Source organism: Phocoena sinus, chromosome 4 (genome assembly GCF_008692025.1).
Source record: "Phocoena sinus isolate mPhoSin1 chromosome 4, mPhoSin1.pri, whole genome shotgun sequence".
NCBI lineage: Eukaryota > Metazoa > Chordata > Mammalia > Artiodactyla > Phocoenidae > Phocoena > Phocoena sinus.
Window position 1 is genome coordinate 8,797,904 of NC_045766.1, and position 18,256 is coordinate 8,816,159.

The 18,256-nt window shown below is 40.0% G+C and overlaps 1 protein-coding gene across 3 annotated transcripts in view; it reads left to right on the top strand.

The window, feature by feature from the left end:
- Nucleotides 1–2,136: 2,136 nt before the first annotated feature.
- Nucleotides 2,137–18,256, top strand: part of TBC1D5 (TBC1 domain family member 5) — a 548,194-nt gene continuing 532,074 nt past the window's right edge. For all 3 annotated transcript variants that reach the window (XM_032630465.1, XM_032630464.1, XM_032630466.1), the window contains exon 1: nt 2,137–2,312. The gene's annotated coding sequence lies outside the window, so the exon portion shown is untranslated. The remainder of the gene's footprint in view (nt 2,313–18,256) is intronic.

The window sequence follows — 18,256 nt, forward strand, 5'->3', positions numbered from 1 at the left end:
GGGATTGGATATACAGAAGTTTAACTGAGAGAATAGCAGTGAAGGATAAAAGGAAGGGAGCAGGAACTTGGGAGAGAGACTTCAGACCACGATGCAGGTCTGACACCTGTAAAAGCTAAGAGGGAAGGAAGGAAGGAAGATTAACTAAGAAAGTCCCAAGACTGCAGGCAGTTCTAAGAAAGTTTTGACCAGGCCTGTGGGGAATCCTTGAGCCAAAGCTGCCCATTAGAGGAATCCTGTGTTAGTAGCCCTGCTGTGCTCTGTCAGCTGGGGAGCAGCCCAGCAGGAGTGTGGCCTCAGCATAAACACAATGGTGGACCCAAGGGGCAGAAAGAGTCTTACCAAAGTCTTATGTGTAAGGACTGTTCTTTTCTGTAAGCTATTTCCCAGAACACAAACTGGTGCGGGGATTTCTTAATAGTCTTCGTTCGCTTTCCATGAGTACGGGCTCTGGTAAATTTCAGTGTTGTCACTGCAAAGACTTTTTTTAAGGCCTAGGCCTGGAATTGGCACAGATTTGTGTGTGTGTGCGTGTGCCATATTCTATTGTTTAAAGCCATGACAGGTCCAGCCCAGATTCAAGGGAAGAGATTACACAAGAGCATGACTTCTGTGGAGGCATGGTTCATCGTGGGCCACCAAAATAATGGCGTCCCCCAGATTCTGAACCTTGGACTAGATATTTAGAGTGGAATGCTACTAGCATACCTGAGGTGGTAGCTGAAATTATTGGGTGGAATCAATCCATGGGTGTATCCATTGGTAAGTGCAAAAAGAGCCCACCAACAATGCAAACACACGAGAGCTGGGTTGTAATTTTCCTTTTTCTCAGAAGCCCTTGTTAACACTGTTTCTTGATCAACATTTATCCCAACATTTTCCTGGGTTTCTGTTGCTAGTTCTATTTCTTGAACATCTTCATCTCAATATTCACTAGTTTAACAGTAATGATGACTGGTCTAGCCAGAGCTACCAGTTAGTACGTTTTTACATTTTAATTAGTTTTTCCCGATTAAATCTGGCACGAGGCACTCACTTAACCTGTCCTGCTTCTGCAACAAAAAGGGCCCGCAGAAAGTGAGGGAATCCTCCCGTGCAGGGGAGGGTTTGTTTGTGAACAAAGGTCTCCCACGCAGGGACCTTCCTCTGAAACTAGCTAACCTTTGGAAATTTGACCTTTCTCGGCCTTCGTTTCCTTTTTGTGGACTCAACAGTATCAATTTCCATTGGGCTCTTTGTGAAGACAGGTTAACAAAAGACCATAAATCTTTTTAACTAGGCGAAGCATTTACCACTCTAATTAGCATTACCATTCATTCAAAGGCTTTCATATTGGCGAAACAGGCGAAAGCGGCACCTCGCTGTTTAAATCATGATTAAGCAGAGGTGGAGGCCAAGGCACAGCCTTTAAGCAGATCTGCATTTGGATAGTCAGTCAGTCATCCGACCTTTGCCGAGATACCATAATGCTAAAGACATACTGCCCTAGGTTATGAGGTAACATAAAATACAAGCCTAGTACTGTGGTTTGTAAAAAATAACTGTTATGTATTATTTCTCCACGAATTATACTTAAGTAGGTATGCACAAAATGCTAGTGACTCCCACAAACTAGAGTGGGCTACGTTTCACAGCGGAAGTGACATATTGGTTGGGTCTTGAAGCAGGAATAGGAGTCCACTCAGCTGCAAAAAGGAAATGTAAATTCTTAGGCAGGAGGGCCAGCCCCTCAGAAGGTCTCACCCTGGTAAGGTAGTGGTGGTGAGTGTGAGGGTCTAAGTCCCGGGCAGAGTCCCAGCCTCCAGCTGCGCGCTGGCGGAGAGGGGGTGTGGAAGGGAGAGAGGGAAAGGGGAAGGAATGGAAAGGGCGGGGGGGGGAAAAAAAAAAAAAAGCCCATCCTGCGCATGCGCTCTAGCGGCTGCGGAGGAGGGCTCGGCCCGCGGCTCCCTCTCCGCCTCGCGCCTCGCGGGGCCCCACAGGCCCGGCCCCGAGAGCAAGCGCGTCGCGCCCGCGCAGTCCCCGGGCCCCGGCGGGCGCCTGCGCACCAGCGTCCTGGGCGCGCGAGCCGCGGGGTTATTAGAGGTGGAGCGCGGGGAGGGCGCGAGGCAGGAGGCGGTCGCCGTTACGGCGCGGGCGTGGTCACGTGGCCGCTGGTCACCGCTGCCGCCACCCCCTCCCGGCCTGTTCTCTCTCTGGTCGGGTCCGGCCCGGCCGGCACCACGAGCGCCCAGCAGAGACTGAGGGAGAGAGAAAGGAGGGTAGGAGGAGGAGGATTCAGGGAGTAGGAGCTGGGGAGCCCTCCTGCGCCACAGGTAAAACCAAATAATGATGATAATCGTAAAGCAGCCCGGGCCCCCTGAGCGCCTCCGCCTTCCTCCAGTGCAGTCCCCACATGCAGACGCTCCCGCCCCGGTCTCCCCTCAGCCTCTCAGGACGAGTCCCGCCTCCCCTTGCTCCGCCGCCGCCTCCCTGGCAGGCCTGTGGTGCCGCCGCCGCCGCGGACGGGGACTCGCAGCGCTCTCCGCGTGTGCGCATCCCGGGCGGGCGGGGGCTGGGTGGCGGGAGAGTAGGCTCTTTCGCTCCGGGGCGGCGGGGCCGGGGGGCTGTTCCCCAGCCTGCCTGCCCTTTGGGGTCCCGGCCGCAGGGCCCCCTGCAGCGAGAAGGCAGAGCCTGGTGGCCGGCCCCGGGCTCCACTTCCTACTTGGTAGATTTCCCTGTTCTTTTCAGCCCCGGGCAGCACGCTTCCTTTGCGGGCCGGAAGCCAAAGGACCCGGAATCCCCAAATGTTTTAAAGTGCAGCCTTGAGAAGAGAAAAAAGCCTTTCATTTTTCAAGATGGAAACGTGACCTTGTTTGAGTACGACTTGAGTTTTTTCACCTGTAGGAACATGCAAGTTGAGGCCTTTCAGGATATGAGAAAACTTTGCAGAGGATGAACGTTGATTTTTTTTTTTTTTGAAGGGCTCACCGCCTCCTCCCGCCCCCCCCCCGTGCCGTTTCCTGGAAAAAGGAGCACCAACCTCCAAAACAATTTCCTGATTCTACAAGTGACCTAGAGTTTGTTCAGTAGCTATTAAGTAGTTTTACTTCCAGGATATGATTTATGTTTAAAATTCACATCTTTTAGATTTTTTTCTGAATAATTATCCGGAAAGAGTTTCGCTTGTCACCATCGAATTCTGACAACCCAAATTTTAGAATGCAGGTTGCACACCTTTGGGCCGGATTGCGCTGAAATTTCTAGACCCAGTCATTCTTTTGTATTCTTTGTACCACAAAATATAGCCCCAATATATGATTATGTAGTCCCTGTATATTATGAGCGTGCGCTGTTACACTGTTGAAAGTAAACCTTTGAGCACCTTTGATATCAGTGATAAATTCATTTATGTGTTGGTTAATACTCTTAAGGAGCTTTTCTGATTCTACGTCTTGGTAGTTTTCACATCTTATCTCTAAATTCAGTTGTAAACGAGCATTTTTAATTTTTACAGCTATCTGCAGTAGAGTCCTGTAGAGCAGTTCTTAAACTTCAGTGTGCCTAGGAGTCCCTTGGGGCTCCTGTTTAAATATGCAAATTCTGATTCAGTAGATCTGTGATGCAGCTTGGTATTCTTTATTTCTTATAAGCTCCTACCTGCGGCTGGAGAAGGAACCGTTCTTGAGTAGCAAGGATGTAGATTACTTGTTTGCCAAGAAATGAGGTGTATCAATGAACAAGTGCGTTTTAATAATTCACGTTTGGTGTAGAGGTGGCTTGAGATAAGAGACACATGGCAGGATGAACTGAGAGAGCTTGCCTAAGGGAAATCCCTTATGCAGAGTAAGCCAAGTCCAGGTCCCAGGGGAGGTGATAGCGGAACTGGGAGAACTCCCTCAACTAGGAAGAGTGCGGGTATCACGTGTGCACGCTGTGTGGTGCCTACGTCACTTGGCCTGCGAATATTCCATGGAAGCTTGGTGTACTTCTAATTGAAGGACTTGCTCAGCAGTGGGTAGTTGGATTTTTATCAACATAAAGGCTATGCATCATACTCTTGAAAGTTTCTTTTATTGGTGAACGTATTGAGTGTGTTGCTCTTTCTGTCACCCGTTCAACTGCAGCCTCAGTTGAGTAGTGCATTCCGGAGCCTTGGAAGCAAACTTGTAAACAATATAGGGTCTCCACCTGTCGATTTTTTTCCTGAATTTTAAAAAATGTAAATTGAAAAGTTTACGTTTAAAAAAAGTAAGTTGAAAAGTGTCACACGTAACTTTATATATTCATACTTTATATACATAAAAGTGGTTGTGCTTAAGTTTTGAAAAAGTTCATGGCAGTAGAACATCAACTATTTTTAGCACCGTAAATTTTATAGTCTTCATTCAAGTTCTTCACCATTGTTTTTCATGTTAAATAATATTATGACAGTACTTTTTTTCTTCCAGTTTGAGGTATAATTGATGTATAGCACTCTATGTAAGTAAGGTGTGGAGCATAATGATTTGGCTTACATCATGAAATGATTATTATGATAAGTTTAGTGAACATCCATTATCTCATAGATATTAAAGAAATAGAAAAAAATTTTTTTCCTTGTGATGAGAACTCTTAGGATTTAACAACTTTTTAACAACTCTTAACTTTCATATGCAACGTAAAACAGTGTTAATTATGTTTATCATGTTGTACGTTATATCCCTTGTACTTATTTATCTCATAACTGGAAGTTTGTACCTTTCGTCTGCCTTCATCCAACTCCCCCTCCCTCCACCCCTGGCTCTGTTAACCGCAAATTTGATCTCTTTTTCTTTTTATATTTATTTATGTATTTATTTATTTATATATTTATTTAACATCTTTATTGGAGTATAATTGCTTTACAATGGTGTGTTAGTTTCTGCTCTATAACAAAGTGAATCAGCTATATGTATACATAATCCCCATATCTCTTCCCTCTTGTGTCTCCCTCCCTCCCACCCTCCCTATCCCACCCCTCTAGGTGGTCACAGAGCACCGAGCTGATCTCCCTGTGCTATGCAGCTGCTTCCCACCAGCGAGCTATTTTACATTTGGTAGTGTGTATATGTCCATGCCACTCTCTCACTTCATCCCAGCTTACCCTTCCCCCTCCCCATGTCCTCTACATCTGCGTCTTTATTCCTGTCCTGACCCTAGGTTCTTCAGAACCATTGTTTTTTTTTTTGATTCCATATATGTGTGTTAGCATATGGTATTTGTTTTTCTCTTTCTGACTTACTTCACTCTGTATGATAGTCTCTAGGTCCTGATCTCTTTTTCTATGAGTTAGTTTTTGAAGTATAATTGACACACAACACTGTTATTTCCTATTACACAACATCTAGTTAAAATTTATCATCCTACAAAGCTATTACATAGTTACTGACTATAGTCCACACACTGTACATGTTATACCTGTGATTCATTTATTTTGCAACTGGAAATTTGTACCTTTTAATCCCCCTCACGCATTTCATTCCTCCTCCCACCTCTCTCGCAGCCACCTATTTGTTCTCTGTATATATAACTGTTTTGACTTTGTTATGTTTGTTCATTTGTTTTTTAGGTTTCACATGTAAGTGAAATCATACGGTATTTGTCTTTCTCTCTCTGACTCATTTCACTTAGCATAATACCTTATAGGTCCATCCATGTTGTTGCAAATGGAAAGATTTCATTCTTTTTTATGGCTGAGTAATATTGCATTTTGTGTGTGTGTGTGTGTGTGTGTGTGTGTGTGTGTATGTATGTAATACACACACACACACACCCCACATCTTCTTTATCCATTCATCTATTGATGGGCACTTAGGTTGCTTCCATATCTTGGCTATTGTAAATAATGTTGCAATAAATGTAGAGGTGCATCTAGTTTTTCTAATTAGTGTTTTTGTTTTCTTCATATAAATACCCAGGAGTGGCATTGCTGGAACTTTGGTAATTTTATTTTTAATTTTTTGAGAACTCTCAATACTGTTTTCCATAGTGGCTGCACCGATTCACATTCCCACCAATAGTGCACAAGGGTTCCCCTTTTTTCCACATCCTCACCAACACTTGTTATTTGTTGTCTTGTTGATAATAGCTATTCTGACAGGTGTGAGGTGATATCTCAATGTGGTTTTGATTTGCATTTCCCTGATGATTAGTAATGTTGAACGTCTTTTCATTTGCCTGTTGGCTATATATTCTTTGGAAAAATGTCTGTTGAGATCCTCTGCACATTTTTCAATCAGGTTGTTTTTTTTTAATGTTGAATTGTATGGGTTCTTTTTATATTTTTGATATTAACCCTTTATCAGATACATGATTTGGAAATAGCTTCTCCCATTCAGTAGCCAGCCTTTTCATTTTATTAATCATTTCTATTGCTGTGCAAAAGTTTTTAAGTTTGATGTAGTCCCATTTGTTAATTTTTACTTTTGTTTTCTTTGCCTGAGGAGACATATCCAAAAAAATATTACTAAGACTGATATCAAAGAGCTTACGACTTAGGTGTTCTTTAAGAAGTTTTATGGTTTCAGGTCTTACGTTTAAGTCATTAATCCATTTTGAATGTATTTTTCTGCATGGTGTGAGAGAGTAGTCCAGCTTGATTCTTTTGCATGTAGCTGTTCAGTTTCCCCAACATCATTTATTGAAGAGACTGTCTTTTCCCCATTGTATATTCTTGCCTCCTTTGTTGTAGATTAATTGCTCATGTAAGTATGGGTTCATTTCTGGGCTCTTTATTTTGTTCCATTAATGTTTGTGTCTGTTTTTGTGACAGTACCGTCCTGTTTTGATTAATGTAGCTTAGTAATATAGTTTGAAATCAGGGAGCGTGACACCTCCAGCTCTGTTCTTCTTTCTCAAGATTATTTTGGCTATTTGGGTTTTTTTTATGTTTCCATCCAAATATTAGAATTATTCTACTTCTGTGAAAAATACCCCTGGTATTTTGATAGGGATTGCATTGAATCTGCAGGTTGCTCTGGGTAGCATGGCCATTTTAACAATATTACTTCCTCCAGTCCATGAATACAATATATCTATCTGTGTTGTCTTTGATTTCTTTCATCAGTATCTGATAGTTTTCTGAGTCTAGATCTCTTACTTCCTTAGGTTTATTCCTAGATATTTTATTCTTTTTGATTTGATTATAAATGTGCTTAATTTATTATTTAATTTTTCTTTCTGATAGTTTGTTAATATATAGAAATGCAGTAGATTTGTGTATATTAATTTTGTATTCTGCGACTTTACCAAATCCTTGATGAGTTCTAGTAGTTCTTTGGCGGCATCTCTAGGATTTTCTATGGATAGTGTCATGTCATCTGCAGACAGTGACAGTTTTACTTTTTCCTTTCTAATTTGGATTCCTTTTATTTTGTTTTTCTTGTCTGATTGTTGTGGCTAGGACTCCCAATACTACGTTGAATAAAAGTTCCAGTACTGTGTTGAATGAAAGTGTTGAGAGTGGGCATCCTTGTCTTGTTCCTGATCTTAGAGGAAATGCTTTCTTCACTGTTGAGTGTGATGTTGGCTGTGGGCTTGTCACATATGGCCTTTATTATGTTGACGTATGTTCCCTCTCTACCCACTTTTCTGAGAGCTTTTATCATAAATGGATGCTGAATTTTGTCACAAGCCTTTTCTGGACCTATTGAGATGATTGTATGAGTTTTGTACTTCAGTTTGTTAATGTGGCATATCACATTAATGGATTTGCAGATATTGAACCATCTTTGCATTCCTGGAAGAAATTCCTCTTGATCACGGTGTATGGTCCTTTTAATGTATTGTTGGATTTGATTTGCTAATATTTTGTTGAGGATTTTTGCATGTATGTTCATCAGTGATATTGGTCTGTAATTTTCTTTTTTTGTGTATCTTTGACTGACTTTGGCATCAGAGTGATGCTGGCTTCATAGAATGGGTTTGGAAGTGTTCCTTCCTCTGCAATTTTTTGGAATAGTTTGAGAAGGATAGGTGTTAACTCTTCTCTGAGTTTTTGGAAGAATTAATCTGTGAAGCCATCTGGTCCTTGGACTTTTGTTTGTTGGAAGTTTTTAAAATTACCGATTCAACTTCATTACTGCTAATTGGTCTGTTCATATTTTCTGTTTCTTCTTGGTTCAGTCTTAGGAGATTGTACCTTTCTAAGAATTTGTCCATTTCTTCTAGGTTGTCCATTTATTGGTATACAGTTGTACATAGGAATCTCTTATGATCCTTTTTATTTCTGTGGTGTCATTTGTAACTTCTTTTTTATTTCTGGTTTCCATTTGCATGGAGTACCTTTTTTCATCCCCCTAACTTTTAGTCTGTGTGTGTCTTTACATCTGAAGTGAGTCTCTTTTTAGGTAACATATATATGGGTCTTATTTTGTATCCATTCAGCCACTCTTCATCTTTTGATTGGAGCATTTAGTCCATTTACATTTAAAGTAATTATTGATAGGTGTGTACTTACTGCCGTTTTGTAATTGTTTTCTGGTTATTTTCATAATTTATTCCTTTTTTCTCCTTTTGATTTGGTGACTATCTTTAGTGTTATTTTTGTATTCCTTTCTCTTTTTTGCATGTGTATTTAGTATAGATTTTTGGTTTGTGATTAACATGAGGTATATGTGTGTATATATATATATATATATATATATATACATGTTCATCATATATATCTATATCTGTATATCCGTATAGTTATGATTGTTTTAAGTTGATGATCTTTTAGGTTCAAATGTGTTTTAACAACTGTGCATTTTTAACCCCTTCCCCCAGTTTACCGTTTTTGACATCATATTTTACATCTGTTTATTTTGTGTATCCCTTAACTATTTGTTGTGGATGTTTTTACAAGTTTTGTCCTTTTACTTTTCTACTAGCTTTATAAGTGGTTGATTGACTACTGTATATTCGCCTTTACCAATGAGTGTTCCTTTTGTAATTTTCATATTTCTAGTTGTGGCCCTTTATTTTTCGCTTAGACAAGTCCTTTTAACATTTCTTGTAAAGCCAGTTTAGTGAGGTTGAGCTCCTTTAGCTTTTGCTTGCCTGTAAAACTTTTGATCTCTCCATCAAATCTGAATGAAAGCTTTGGCAGGAAGAGTGTTGATGGTAGATTTTTTCCTTTCATCATTTTAACTGTTTATATTGTGCCACTTCTTCCCAGCCTGCAATATTTCTGCTGAAAAGTCAGCTTATAGCCTTATCAAATTTTTCTCATATGTAACTTGTTGCTTTTTCCTTGCTGCTTTTAATATTCTCTCTTGATTTTTAATTTTTGCCATTTTAGATACAGTGTGTCTTGGTTTGATCCTCTTCGGGTTCATGCTGCTTAGGATTCTCTGTGCTTCCTGGACCTGGATGTCTGTTTCCTTTCCTAGGTTAGAGAAGTTTTTGGCTATTATGTTTTCAAATATGTTATTTGCCCCTTTCTCTCTTCTCCACCTGTTGAGTGTGATGTTGGCTGTGGGCTTGTCATATATGGTCTTTATTATGTTGACGTATGTTCCCTCTCTACCCACTTTTCTGAGAGCTTTTATCATAAATGGATGCTGAATTTGAGGGGGATATTTGAGGGGGATTGACTGGGTTACTGACTTTTTATTTGGCTAGTAACGACAATAAGAAACTAAACATTGGTCATCATTATCGTATTTAATTCTGAGAAGGTAAGAATGACAGCCTTAGAATGAAGAATGGTATTTTAAGTTGAATAAATTGTGTTTCATAAAAATATATATGTCATCTGTCCCCCACCGCTTTCTGTCTCAGACTACTGAAAACTTTGTCCCACATCAGCCCAGTCTGAGGAATGGTGCTTGTACACCTGGTCTAAAACATTTCTCTTAACGTGGACAGATCATTAAAATGGCAGTGCTATAGAGTTTGTGTACTAGAACTTAAGAACTGAAAGGTTGTGAATGGGGGCAGTTGTGGGCGGGGAGGGAGATGGGGGAGGGCCAGGGGCTAATTCCAGTGGCATTACTTTTCTATTAACTGGGATAATAGTAAGTTTGAGAAGGAGGTCAATATAACAGCAAATCTGTGTTGTAAATGTTTTCTCCATGCTTGTTCTTTACTGTGATGTCTCATAATGCCATGCTGGCCAGTTACTTAGCCTCACAGTGCCTCACTTTTCTCATCTTTAAAATGAGGATAGTAATAGAAACTACCTCACAAAGTTGTTTTGAGGATTAAATGATTATATGTGTTTGTATACGTGTGTATATACACATAAACACATGTAATATATGTATTATACCTATGCTGTTCTTATGTTATATGTAAATGTTACATACACGTGTGTGTGTGTGTGTGTGTGTGTGCGCGCGTATATATATCTATATCTATCTATCTATCTATCTATATATATGACGTACATGTAGATAAACAGTTGTCCCTTGGTATTGGCAGGGGATTTGTTCCAGGACCCCTGTGGATACCAAAATCTGTGGATGCTCAAGTCCCTTATAGAAGATGGCATAATATTTGCATATAGTATACACACATCCTTAAGCATACTTTAGATCATCTCTAGATTACTTATAATACCTAATGCAATGTAAGTACTATGTAAATGGTTGCCGGAGCCTGGCAAATTCAAGTTTTGTTTTTGTGGACTTTTTGGAATTTTTTTTTTTCCCCTGAATATCTTTGATTCATGATTGATTGAATTTGCAGATGTGAAACCAGAGTATATGGAGGGCTGACTGTATATATACATACAGTACTTAGATAGTATCTGGTACATAGCTAATGCTACCATCTAAGTGTTAGATATTATGTTCTGCTATGGATAATCTGCAGTGGTTGGTCATATCCACATATTCAAGACTGACTATATTTGAATGAACTTAATGGAAATCGTACATTTATTTGGTATAAGGCTGTAGGGCCAAGAAAACAGAAAATTTGTGCTGTTTTGGATGAAAATACAAGATTGGTATAGTAATGATTTTATCCCTTTGGAGATTTAAATATGAATAAATATGGTTTGGCAGCTCAGATCTTTCAAAACAAAGAAGTAAGGCTGTAGAAACAATAAAAGATGTCTTTGGTGGTGGTATAAAAGGATTAGTTTAAAATTTTCAAGTGTAGTGTTATGAAGCTCAGAACAAGATAACCTTTTTCTGGAGGCTTCTCTGATCATAACTTTTACCTTCCTCAACTGACTTGTTTCTCCTTGAAATAATTCATCTTTCTTTGCATCCTCCAAACTTGATCTGTAGTCCCTTATCTGAAACCCACGGTGGCATATGTGTCTCAGAAGTAAAAAGGTTTCGGAATTTAGAAAATTAATATGGTGCATATGCTGTATATCATGAAACCTCCTGTGGGTAGGAGCAGTCACCCCATAATCAGACACATTAATGTTCCCAGCGAAATTACACATCTTCGCACTAAAAAGAATAAAAAAGACTATAAAAAACCTTACATTAGTTAGGCCATGTTTCTCTGACAGCTTAGAAAGTAATTTTTAGGTTTTAGAGCTTTTTGGATTTTTGGAGTTGGAGATAAGGGATTGAGGTCTGTGTGTCTGTGTATGTGTGTCGGTGTGTGTATATATATTTTTTCGTATTTATATTCATCATAGTGCCTGTCTCCTTGAGTAGACAGAGAACTGGAATATAGGATCTGTGTGTTAGCATTTGGTATCTTTAGCATCTATAGGGCCTGGCATGCAGTAGGTGCTCATTAAATGTCCATTAGTTTGGATGAAAAACATCTAAAGATAATATCATTCAGTCATTGTTCTGTGCTGCATGTTGTATCTGTGGCTGACTCAATGAAAATATTTAATAATTTCAGATTTATTATTTTTTTAACTCAATTGCCCAGGAAAGTCGGTTATTGGACAACTTGTTTTGAAACAAAAGAGATTTGAAATAGTCATTACAGAGGATTGCAAATTTTCATAAATTTGTATTGACAAGAATGCTTATCTTGACCTTTTTATGGGTCATGAAGTCTATATTTAGAAGAATGATTTACTTTTTAAAATTGATTGGATTTAGTTATATATGATAATTACGATAAACTAGTTGTGGTATATCTGTCTAAAGAAAATGCTGGCATGGGTGAATATCTTAGGTCAAATAATCACAGTATGATAATCTAGATAGCCATTAGAAAAAAGGTGGTTTTTTTTCCTGTTACAAAAAGTAATGCTTATTGTGGAAATTTTATAAAAATGAATTATCAAAAATAATCACGTGGACTGTTGGATAGTTCTTAAAGTTCTCTTCAAGGGTTATCGTGCTTGGAGAGGCTGAAAATAAAGTCAGGTTTGTAGTACAAGTACTAGTTTAGAAAGCTAAGTAACAAATGTTGGTTAGCGGGAATGTTTTATGTTTTAGTGTTACTAAAAGTTTTGTCCCTAAGTAAGATAAAAAGGTTGAACCTAAAGTAATGAGGTCTCCACTTCCAAATAGTGGGGTCTTCAGAATAATTAGATCAGTGAGAAGTAAGCTCCCACTTCTGATATGACCACCTTGGGGGAGATGCACTGCCTTCTGATGGAGTTGGGATGAAGACTGAGCCCAACTCACAGGCTCTGGCTGCAGAGGCAAGCATTTTGTTTGCTGATAACCAGTGGGGATCAGAATCAACCCCTTGAGAGTTTCCCAGAATGCTACCTTTGGAGTTGTTGCAGGAATCCAAGAGGAGTTACTAACACTGTATCTCTTGCCATCTTGGGGTGAGATAGTAGATTGATTGCCCTGGATCCCTTGTAGGATTTGGGGGTGAAGGTGGATTTTATAGGAGATGGGCAGATGGTACCACTATGTTGGTTTTTGTCTGCTGCATTCATTAAACTAGACTTCTTTTTCTTCATGAAGTCCAAGAATCTTGGGGTAAGAATGCTTATTTTGATAGGTCAGTGTGTACGGTGTGGGGAGGATTGGGATAAATTGCCTCCCTTCTCCAATCTGCATTTCTCTTGACTAATTTAGAGTTAATTTTAATTTATTTATCCTGTGTTGTGTGTATGTAAATTGTAGCTATACACAGCTAAACATGTGTATATGTAAATAATACCTAATTTTTAAAAAATTAATTATTTTGGCTGTGTTGTGTCTTCATTGTTGCACGGGCTTTCTCTAGTTGTGGCGAGTGGGGGCTACTCCTTGTTGCGGTGTGTGGGCTTCTCATTGCAGTGGCGTCTCTTGTGGAGCATGGGCTCTAGGTGCATGGGCTTCAGTAGTTGTGGCATGCGGGCTCAGTAGTTGTGGCTTGTGGGCTCTAGAGCACAGGCTCAGTAGTTGTGGCACACGGGCTTAGTTGCTCCACGGCATGTGGGGTCTTCCTGGACTAGGGCTCGAACCCGTGTCCCCTGCATTGGCAGGTGGATTCTTAACCACTGCACCACCAGGGAAGCCCTGTCTTTTTTAACTAAAAGTGATTCTTGCTATTTTGCTGCTTGCATTTATTTTTCATTTAATATTTTATGTTACTTCTGTTACTACTTTTCCGCATACTTTTTGGTCACTCCATACTATTTCATTGTATGAATGGGCTGTAAGTAGTCCTCCATCCTTGGACACCTAGATTTCTCTCAATCTTTCTGATGAGAAGTGATACACTAAATATTATTGTATTGATAGCTCATGTCCCTTTGTGCCTGTGCATTATTGTTAATTTAGGATAAACTGTGGTGAGTGGAATTAGCAGGTCAAAAGATAATTTAACAGTTTTGTTACATTTGGCTAAATTGCCCACAAGGAAGGTTGTACCACTTTACCCTTTACTACAAAACTGTTTGAGAGGCCCTGTACCTATTGTTATTGGGTATTATCTTATCTTTCTTTATTTTAATAGCTTTATTTGGGTATATGTGACTTTATCACATTTTTTTTGTTTTCTTACAGTTTTAAACATTTTATGTAGTTAGATCTTGCTCTTCTTTTATTTATCTTGTAGAGCTTTTCCTACCTTATGGTTATATAGCTATTATTTTATATTTTCAACCGTTTTCGTAGTTTAAATTTAAAACTTTGGGTTTGCAGTTATTCCAGAACATGTTGAGTGGCATAGTGTGAAGTGGTACAAAAAGTTCTAAGCTTTTTAAAAATTAAATTAAATTAATTAATTTATTTTGGTTGTGCTGGGTCTTAGTTGCAGCAGTCATGCTCCTTAGTTGTGGCTTGCCTGCTTCTTAGTTGTGGCCGGCGGACTCCTTAGTTGCAGCCAGTAGGCTCCTTAGTTGTGGCTTGCATGCTCTTTAGTTGTGTCTTGACTGCTTCTTAGTTGGGGCCAGTGGGCTACTTAGTTGCAGCTGGTGGCTCCTTAGTTGCAGTTGCAGTCTCCTTAGTTGCAGCATGTGTGCTCCTTAGTTGCAGCATGTGAGGTCCTTAGTTGTGGTATGCAAACTCTTAGTTGAGGCATGCATGTGGGATCTAGTTCCCTGACCAGGGATCAAACCCAGGCCCCCTGCATTGGGAGCTCAGAGTCTCACCCACTGTGCCACCAGGGAAGTCCCTAAAAAATTCTAAGGTTTTTGATCAGCTAGTTTACTCAGTACTCCTTAATGAATGACCTATTCTTTCTCCATAGATATCAGAAGATTTGTCATTTGGTCTTCTAGTCAGTCACACAGTATTTTATTTTTTATTGTTGTGAATAGGATTTTCCTGCGTGTGTGTGTGTGTGTGTGTGTGTATGTGTATTTTTGCCACCAGTCAATTTCTGGTAAATAGAAAAGCTGTTGATGTTTTGTGTGTATTTATTTTGTAACCAGTCACTTTCTGACTCTATCATCACAGCTTTTCAGTTGATTCTCTTACCTTTTCCAGGTAGATAAGCATACGACCTGAAGCTAGCCATTTTTGTAGAGAGATCAAATTGTGCATCTTGTTGGCTTCTTGGAGTATCAAGCATCATGAGTTTCTTTTTCTGGTCAGGTGGTGTAATGTTCTACTCCTCATGGTGAGTTTTCTTTTCAAGCTATGGTCCTTCTATGGTCCACTTAAAGTTCTCTAACCCAAAGCCTGTGATTTTCAAAATTGAGTGTAGTGGAGGCCTTTGGGAAGTGATCAGTAGACCAGGAGGCAGCGAAGGTGGGGTAGAATGGGAGAGACAGGGATGGGGAAGTGCCTGATATGCCAGCTCTTCCTTCTCTGGCCCCCTTTCTGATTATCTTTCTGGACTTCTTCGATTTTGCCCTTTTTAATGATTTTCTGGCTTCTTATTTAATTCTCCAGATATACCTTGTTTTCTCCCTACCTTCCTTCCTTCCTTCCTTTCCTTCCTTCCTTTCCTTCCTTTCCCTTCCTTCCTTCCTTCCTTCCTTCCTTCCTTCCTTCCTTCCTTCCTTCCTTCCTTCCTTCCTTCCTTCCTTCCTTCCTTCCTTCCTTCCTTCCTTTCTTTCTTTCTTTCTTTCTTTCTTTCTTTCTTTCTTTCTTTCTTTCTTTCTCCCTTCCCCTCCCCTTCCCCTCCCCTTCCCCTCCCCTCCCCTCCCCTCCCTCCTTTTTACTCTGATCCGGAATACAGATGCAGTAGTCTGGGAAGTAGTCCTGAGCAGTCCCTCTGATTTCCTTCCTTATTGTCCCTAAAACTACTGCAAAATACGCTGACCAGTGGCCACCAAGCATCCTGTCATGCAAAGGGTGTGGCAAGACATTGATTAAACTTAGGTTTCCTCATAACATAAAACCACTGTTTTGGAAGCATTAACAAAATGAGAGAGACATACTTTATAAAGACAGATTGCGAGAGGATTTGTAGAGTTGTAGCTGGGTGGTTGAGGACTCCAGAGGATACAGTGAGAGATTAGTGTTACAAAGAGGGAACAGGCTTCTGAAGAGTCTGTTATCTTAGGTCTCCAACCGATTTCTTCCCTGGGCTTTAGACCTGGGGATCCGATTGCCTGTTGGATAACTCCACTTTTGGGTGGCCCACAGAAAGCTCAATTTCAGTATGTGTGCAACTGAATTTACCGTCTTTTCTTAGAAAACCTATTCCCCCTCCCAACTTTATTATCTCACTGGTTGGCACCTCCATCTCTCTAGTTGTTCAAAGCCAGAAACCTGGCAGACACACTTTATTCCCTTTTCCCAAGTCCTCACATAAAGGCATCATGCTCTGTGGATTCTACCTCTTTAATCCAATGTCTGTTTATCCCCACTACTTCTACTCTGGTATATCATCTTTGGATGTCTAGATCATCAGCTCTTGCTTATGTTTCTGTAAGGTTGTCTCATTGGTGTCCCTGTAGCCTGATGATCTCTTTAAGCTCTCATCTGATTCTCTTAACACTGTAGTGTAAAACCCTTCAATGCAGCCCTCCCTCAGTATCTATCAGGGATTGGTTCCAGGACCCCCAGCAGATATTGAAGTCCACAGATGCACAAGTTACTTGCAGTCGGCCACGTATCGGCGGGTTCTGCATCCACAGATTCAACCAACCATGGACGGAATATGCAGGGAACCCGCTTATAAGGTGGGCTGAACTGTGGTCTCCATCACCTATTTCTCAGTCTTGAGTCTCCTTCTTCTGCCTCCCCTATACTCTGTGATTTCATTATAAAGTACTGAAATCTTTGAGTTTTTGGAACCACTTATGATTTTGCTCACCTCAAGCTTGGAATATTCTATCTCTGATCTTACTGACTTCTTGTGAGGTCTCAGCTTAAATGCCACTGCTCCAGAAAGCTTACTTAAACCACTAAGTCTGTGTTGTACCCTTCCTGTTTGGCCAAATAACCTGTACTACAACATAACATTTATTATGTATTAGCCTGTTTCCCACTTTTGACTGCTCTGTGAGCTCCAAGGCCACGTACATCACCTTTACTCTTACTCCTGGTGCTGTGCCTATTAAAAGTAGATGTCCCGTAACAGGTACTGTTCTAGGTGCTGAAAATAGAGCAGTAAATAAGAGGCTGTTCCAGTTATTAGCTGCTGTGTCATAAGCTACTCCAAACCTTACTAACTTAAGACAACAGTAATATTTATTTACTCATGATTTTATAATTTGTATAGGACATGGTATGGGAGGGGAGGTTTTTCTCTGTTTCACTTGGTGTCCACTTAATTGGAGGTCATAGTTTCTACTTCTAAGATGGCTCACTCACAAGGCTGACAGTTGATGCTGGCTGCTCTCTGGGAGCTAAACTAGGCTGTTGATCACAGTACCTACGTGAGGCCTCTCGATGTGGCCTGGGTGTGACTGGTGGACTCTGAGAGTGAGTGTCCCAAGAACAAGCATTCTAAGAGGTAGGAGATAGAAGCAACTAGCGCTCTTAATGATTAGGCTTAAAACTGATGAGCGTTACTTCTGCTGTATTCTATTGATTAAATAGATAGTCAACCTAGGTTCAATGGGAGGAGAATTAAACTCCATCTTCTGGTGCAGAAAGTGACAGAAAATTTATGACCATGTTTAATCCACCACACAGACCTAAAAAACAAAAAAATAAAACTATAAAAATTATTGGATTAGTTAATTTGTCTATACTTTCATTCTCCCAAGAATCATGATAATATATCGTTAATTTAAAAAAAAGTACAATATAAAGTGAAATTTTAAAAAGTAACTTCAATTCCCAGTCTTTTAAAGCAATAATTATATTTCTTTTTCTGTTATTATTTATATAGTTTCTTAATTTTTAATTGAGCATATAACTCCTTTTTAATTGGTTTTGTGTTCTATTTTTATTTTTAAAATAAATTTATTTATTTATTTTATTTTTGTCTGCGTGGGGTCTTAGTTGCTGCGCGTGGGCTTTCTTTAGTTGTGGCGAGTGTGGGCTTCTCATTGTGGTGGCTTCTCTTGTTGCGGAGCACTGGCTCTAGCCGTGCAGGCTTCAGTAGTTGTGGCACACGGGCTTATCTGCTCCGCGGCACGTGGGATCTTCCTGGACCAGGGCTTGAACCCGTGTCCCCTGCCTTGGCAGGCGGATTCCTAACCACTGTGCCACCAGGGAAGCCCTGTGTTCTGTTTTTAAATTTTATCTTTCATAAGTCCTCATGCACTGATGTTATATTTCTAGGTATATTTCTAGAAGTGATATTATCGTATCTAAGGGTATGTATAATTTAGATTTTGATACTTACTACCAAACTGCCTAATAGATAATATTAATTTGTACTGCAGCTTTTAGTGCAGGGTATAAATTGTATTTTCCCATAATCTGGCTACCAGATGGTATTGTAAATCATTGCTTTTAGTTAAGCTGTTGGCAAAAGTTGATAGGTTGCTTTTATTCTTATTTCTTTGATGCCCTTTTCAAGCCTTTTGTCCATTTCTGGGGGGTGTTTATTTTCTTAT